A 6,950-nucleotide genomic window follows, 5' to 3' on the forward strand; every position below is an offset into this window, starting at 1 on the left:
CCCTTCCCTCCCTCCTCTCCCTTCCCTCCCTTCCCTCCCTGTCACTAGTAATAACACACAACCGGATAATTACTTTCGGTTAAACACAGTAAGTTAGGCGTGACTGATATCTCTCTCTCCCTCTCTCTCCCTCCCTCGCTCCCTCTCTTTATTTCTCCTCTTCCTCTCTCATTTCCTCTCTCTCTTTTCCCGGAGCATAACTCGAGGATAAGGATGCTAAGTCAAGGCGATTAGGACCTTAGCGTAAATTTGTGTGTCCGACCTCCTTCAATGTGGGGGATGGGAGGAGGGAGGGAATGTGTGCGTGTGTGTGTGTGGGGGGGGGGGGGTATGTGTGTGTGGGAGGGGGGGGGGATGGCATTAATTGTGTGTGTGTGTGTGTGTGTGTGTGTGTGTGTGTGTGTGTGTGTGTACATAGGTGAATGCAAATGAAGTGTAACGAAAGTAATTATTCCGCATTCTTTTTTTTTATTATTAAAGCGACGAATAATTGCCTTTTTAATATTTTTTTTCTCTTGTTATTTTCCTTTTCTGTTATTTCTTCTTTTTTGTGTGGCTTTGAATGCCCAGCTTCTATTTATTTTTCTTGTTATTCATTATTGTTTTCTATTATTTCTATATTTATAAGGAAAAAAACTGAGCCATGTCAAAATCAGAACGAAAGGAAAAGCGAAAGAAAAGACACAATAAAGTACAGAAAATGAAACTCCGAGGACATGAAACGGCAAAGAAAATATTACCAGTCGTTCCAATATTATTTTTTTGTCAATTTTCGCAGCGGCACCAAACCCATAACACACTAACAAGGTCCTTTTGCAACTCCTCCTCCTCCTCCTTCTCTTCCTTCTCCTCCTCCTCATCATCATCATCGTCATCATCATCTGCCTTTTACATATTATTTTTAGCAATGATAACGAATATAACATAAACAATCACAGTCCTTATGCAATTCCTCCTCCTCCAGTTCCTCCTCCTTATCTACTACGTCTACAATCTACATCCTTTTTCTTGCAATGATAACGAACCTAAAATAAACAAACGAGATCCTTGTGCAACTTCTCCTCCTCATTCTTCACCTCCTTCTACTTCGTCAGGTCTACGCACGTTCCCTTCGGCGGCGTGCGTGCTGGTGGAGTGCAGGGAAGGACTAGAGACAAGGCTTGAGTGTAGGGTAGAGTTTCAGGAAGGGTGTGAGGAGCAGAGTGTACGGCAGAGTGTGGAGTTAGGTGTGGGGAAGGGCTTGAGGCAGGGCTTGGGGCAGGGAATGGTGTAGGAGAGGTTTAGGGAAGGGAAGGGTGTGTGGAAAGGCTAAGTGTGGGCCAGGGTGTGAGTGTAGAGCATGGCAGAGTGTATGGAAGGGTGTGGCAAAGGGTGACAGTGCAGAGAAGGGAGTTGGGAAGGGCTCGGTGTAGGAGAGACTTAGGGCAGGGCTAAGTGTGATTGAGGATGTAGGGAAGGGCTTGGATGTAGGAAAGGGTGGTCAGAGTTTAGGGCAGGAAAGGGAGGGGGTAGTCTGTAGGGGAAGCTTGGGGTAGGGTAGGGCAGGGTTGGAGAAGGTAGGCTGTAGGGGATGCTTGTGGTAGGGTAGGGCAGGGTTGGCGTGCGTCCCGTGGTCAGGATGAGACAACAATCCCCTTCAAACCCTTTAATCGGCGAGGTTTTTGGACCATCTTTCGCTGCGGACAGTTCTTATTCTTGAACCTTTCCTCTTCCTCTTCCTCCTCCTCCTCCTCCTCCTTTCCCTCTCAAACCACTCCGTCTTCCTTACGTTCCCTCTCTCTCATATACCTTCCTAATTCTCTCACTCCTCTTCCTTCCCCTCCTGCCTTCCTTATCTTCATCCATCATAATACCTCCTCCTCCTCCTCCTCCTCCTCGGGGCACGCGTCTTCAGAATCAGGGTAAGGAGGTGATCCCAAACCTTCGCCGGGCCCATCACCTTCCTAATCAGCCAATTACACATGAAGAGCAACACGCACACGCTCGCTCCCGCGCACACACACACACACACACACACACACACACACACACGCCAAGGACAAAAAAAGAAATAGGAGTAAGAGTGAGAGGAAACAAATAAATAATCTTTTCGAGGGCGTTGGGGTCAGAAGGCAAATATATAAAACAGGAAAATCGAACCGGTGACGTAAGAACAAACAAGGGCGGCAAACATTATATCCGTGTGTGTGTGTGTGTGTGTGTGTGTGTGTGTGTGTGTGTGTAATGAGCAAACACTATCGGCCCCAAACAAACACACTCGCTGCCTCTGAAGAGAATATGATAAACAGCACCTTTAAATTTTGGGAGGAAACACGAAAACACGGAAGATCAGGTAACAGAAAGCCTCTTAACTAATAATTAACTAAGTAATGGGAAAAGTGACTGATAATTGCCTACCATATAGTGATTTAAACTGTTCTTCATACCCTGCAAAATATATTCAAATACTTCCTCTACGTAGGTATGGAAGCAGTGAGTAGCGGCTTTTTTTCTTTCATTATCTTTTTTTTTCTTTTTTTTTGCCCTTGAACTGTCTCCTTTGCTGTAAAAATAAATCACTCTTGTTACATAGAAAGAATGATGAAATATATCTGTAAATGTGTTGAGCTTTTACACATTAAATATACTCTTCAAGGGAGTTTGTTCCAGTAACGGATGACTCGGTTTGAGAGCAAAAGTTATCCCATTTTCATTCGATTTATGAGGAAAGAAAATATCCTTCCACTCCTAATGGCTTTGAGGGAGGAAAAAAAAACTTCCACTCGCTTTGACAGAAAAAAAACTCCCACTCCCACTCTCTTTAACAGAAAAAAACGTCCACTCTCACTCGCTTTGACAGAAAAAAAAACTCACACTCACTCGCTTAGAAATGAAAAAAAAAAAATACTCCCATTTCCACTCGCTTTAAGAAAATAAATCCTCCCATTTCCACTCGCTTTGAGGGAAAATAAATCTTGTCACTCTAACTCGCTTTGAGGAAAAAAAAATCCTGTTATTGTCTGCACTGCATCGCCTTACTTAAACAAACCGTGATCCCATTATATTATTTTCTAGTCATCATCGGGTTATTTTGGACCTTTAAAAATGACACACAACAAACAGAACAATAATTTCAACAATTGTACAAAAGAATGGGTGAATTTATGGATTAAGAACGCTACCACCACCACCACCGCCATCACATATCATCATCATCATCACCATCATCATCATCACCATCGTCATCCCTTCCTCCTCCTTCTCCTCCTCCGTCAGCGGTAATGCAAATGCCACTCCAGTCACTATAAATCTTACTGAATATAGCCATTTTCCAACTCTCTCTCTCTCTCTCTCTCTCTCTCTCTCTCTCTCTCTCTCTCTCTCTCTCTCTCTCTCTCTCTCTCTCTCTCTCTCTCTCTCTCTCTCTCTCTCTCGGCAAGTGATCCTTTCTTTGTCTCCGTAACGAGTTGGTCACGTGTGAGGCCGCCATAAGCCAACCAAGGTCGATAGATAAATAAATAGATAGATAGATAGATAGATAGAAAGATAGATAGATAGATTGATAGATAGACAGACAGATATAGATAGTTAGATGAGAAGACAGAGATGGATAGCTACAGATATAGACAGATAGATAGATAGATAGATGAAGAACAGATACATAAAGAAAATAAATTAAGGAAATGATGTAGGGGAAGAAAATGAAGACAAGATGAAGAGTATAGTTAAAGAAAGGAAGAGAAGGAAAGAACTTGGTCAAAAGGGTAAATGTCGTAACTTTACACACACACACACACACACACACACACACACACACACACACCGTACATATATAAATTGGTATTCGGGGAACCTGACCGTCTTCATCACCCCGAGTGTCAATACCGAAACGGAGACGATGATGACTCCCAATCACCACCATCATCATCACCACCACCACCACCACCACCAACAACAACAACAACAACAACATCACAACCACCATCAACACCACTACCATCAACATCAGTAACACCAAAACCAACACCACCACTACCATCACCACCACCACTACTGCCATCACTACCACTACCGTCACCATCACAACCACAACTTATACCACCAATACCATCACCATCATCTTCACCACCACTATCACCACCACCACCACCACCAAAAACATTAATATCTTTCACAACTATTAACACAACAAAGGTCAACAATATTCTACATAAAATTGAAAGAGAGATAGATAACTAAATAATTATGTACGTATATTTATGAGTGTGTGTGTGTGTGTGTGTGTGTGTGTGTGTGTGTGTGTGTGTGTGTGTGTGTGTGTGTGTGTAAGTAAATAAACTTGTACAATCTGCAAATAAACATATGAAATAATAAATAAATAAGCATATAATTTGCCGCGTTAAGCCCCATGATGGACAAACTTGGTTAAATTTTTGACAGTGTTCATTTGCGACAAAAAAAAAATGAACACATATTTCACCCATACTACCACCACCACCACCACCATCACTACCACCATCACCATCATTATCATCATCATCATCACCACCACGAACAAACAAACGTCACACCATCATCATAAAACAACATGAAGAACACAACCACCACTACCACCATCACCACCATCACCACAAACCATAACACCTATCCTGAGATTACCACCCCATCACCACCACTACAATCATCACCACCATCTAAACCTTCCCTTCACCACCACCACCACCACCACCATCATCACCACAACGACTACAACCATTATCTTCTTTCACGACCTTTCTGCGTTATACAGAGACCTTATTTCCCTTCCTCCTCCTCCTCCCTGAGACGAGCTTCACACCACGACATTTTTCAATTCCACGGAGACAGTGATCCGGTAACAAGGAAACAATTGACCCGCGGAGGATTAAAGTCAAGAAGGAGGAGGAGGAGGAGGAGGAGGAGGAGGAGGGATGTTGGTGGGACGATTCACGTGCTGTATTATTTTCTCTCACGTTTCCTATTCCTGGTTGTTGTTGTTGTTGTTGGTGGTGGTGGTGGTGGTGGTACTGTTGTTGTTGTTCTTGATATTGCTATTTTGCTGTTTTTTGCTACTACTGCCTTTCCCTCGGCCTTTGTAGTTGTAGTAGTAGTAGTAGTAGTAGTAGTAGTAGTTTTTGTTTTTGTTGTCAATTCCTTTATTTTTACTAAAGTTGCCACTTCTTACACCGTAGCTGCTGCCTCCCAAACAACACCTTTCTCTCCTACGACCTCCTCACTCCCCTCCTCTCCATAAAATAACATATAAATAAATAAAAATACAGCGACCAGCCATAGAAAAATTCAAAATCACATCATAAAGCAAGGAGATCAATCGGGTTCTCATGAGTGCTTATTCACGTTCATGGTGCAGGAGAAGGGTCAAACTACCACCAGGGTCATGAGGCTACCGCTGGAAATACCCACAACTCATACGAAAGCGAGGTCAGATGTGTTTGCTAGCGCGCCGAAATGTTTAAGCATATGACCCACAATTCAAAGCGGTAAGGATAGATTAAAATAACGAAACTAGTAAAGAAAGCCAAGATAATTTTAAAGGAGTAAAGAGAAAGGAACGAGTACACTATAAGCGGACCTAAGACCATAAGGAAGGAAAGAACACGATAGATCAAAATAGGAAAAATTGGAAAATGGAAAATCAAGCAAATATACTGAACTTTGAAGCGGTAAGGAGAGAGGAGCGTGTATGGTGAATGCGGACACGTGATCTTTGCGTTTATTAAAGAGGGAAGGGAGCGAGAGAGACATTTAATAGCGAAAGTAGTAGATTTTTTTCATGTCAACAGGACTGAGCAGTGCAGTGACCTCGCTAATAAAGAGAGAGAGAGAGAGAGAGAGAGAGAGAGAGAGAGAGAGAGAGAGAGAGAGAGAGAGAGAGAGAGAGAGAGAGAGAGAGAGAGAGATAGAGAGAGAGAGAGAGAGAGAGAGAGAGAGAGAGAGAGAGAGAGAGAGAGAGAGAGAGAGAGAGAGAGAGAGAGAGAGAGAGAGAGAGAGAGAGAGACTATGAAAAATAAAAATAAAAAGCACATACTCCAGCTGAATTTATGTATATGCGAGAACTCGGTAAAGCACACACACACACACACACACACACACACGTGGCCCCTCCTTCCACTTACAAGACCGTGACGAAGGTTATTCACTCTTAAAAAAATATCGTTCAATTAGAGGCCATTTTGAGCCACTTACCCGCTAAATGAATGGCTGCACACACACACACACACACACACACACACACACACACACACACACACACACACACAAACACACACACACGTCTATGTACACTGCCGCAGTTTTTTTCATCACTAACACGGTAAAACGTTATGATTTTTTATTTTTTTTTTAGGTTCATGCTCTCTCTCTCTCTCTCTCTCTCTCTCTCTCTCACACACACCCACACACACACACACACACACAAAGCAGCTCGTAAATTCGACAAACAGGGCAAACAAACACACATCAACATTCCTTCCACGCCCTTAACGGTCACCACTAAAGCCTCAACACCCTATAAAATACATATTATTATAGGAAGCAGAGGCGGGAAGCAGAGACAGAGAGAGACCAGGAACTATTTTCTCAGACTCTTCCGCCTCTCACATCAACCATTTTAAAAGGACGAAAAGGAGATCAATCGGGTTCTAGTGAGTGTTTTCTTAGGTTCAGGGTACAGAAGAAGGGTCAAACTACCACCAGGGTCATTACGTAATTCCTGGAAATGCCCAAAACTTCTACGAAAACCGTGTCAAATGCGTGTGCTTGGACGCTGAGAGGTTTGAGAAAATGGGCCAAGAAACTGAAGCTTACCATAAAAAAAGTCAAAACACATCTGACGGGGATTAAAATGCTCTTAAAAACGACTCTTCTAGAAAATATACACAAAGAAAGGAAGGATTATATATAGGAAGAACAGAAACGAGAGATTAAAACTG

Source organism: Eriocheir sinensis, chromosome 15 (assembly GCF_024679095.1).
Source record: "Eriocheir sinensis breed Jianghai 21 chromosome 15, ASM2467909v1, whole genome shotgun sequence".
Taxonomy (NCBI): Eukaryota; Metazoa; Arthropoda; class Malacostraca; order Decapoda; family Varunidae; genus Eriocheir; species Eriocheir sinensis.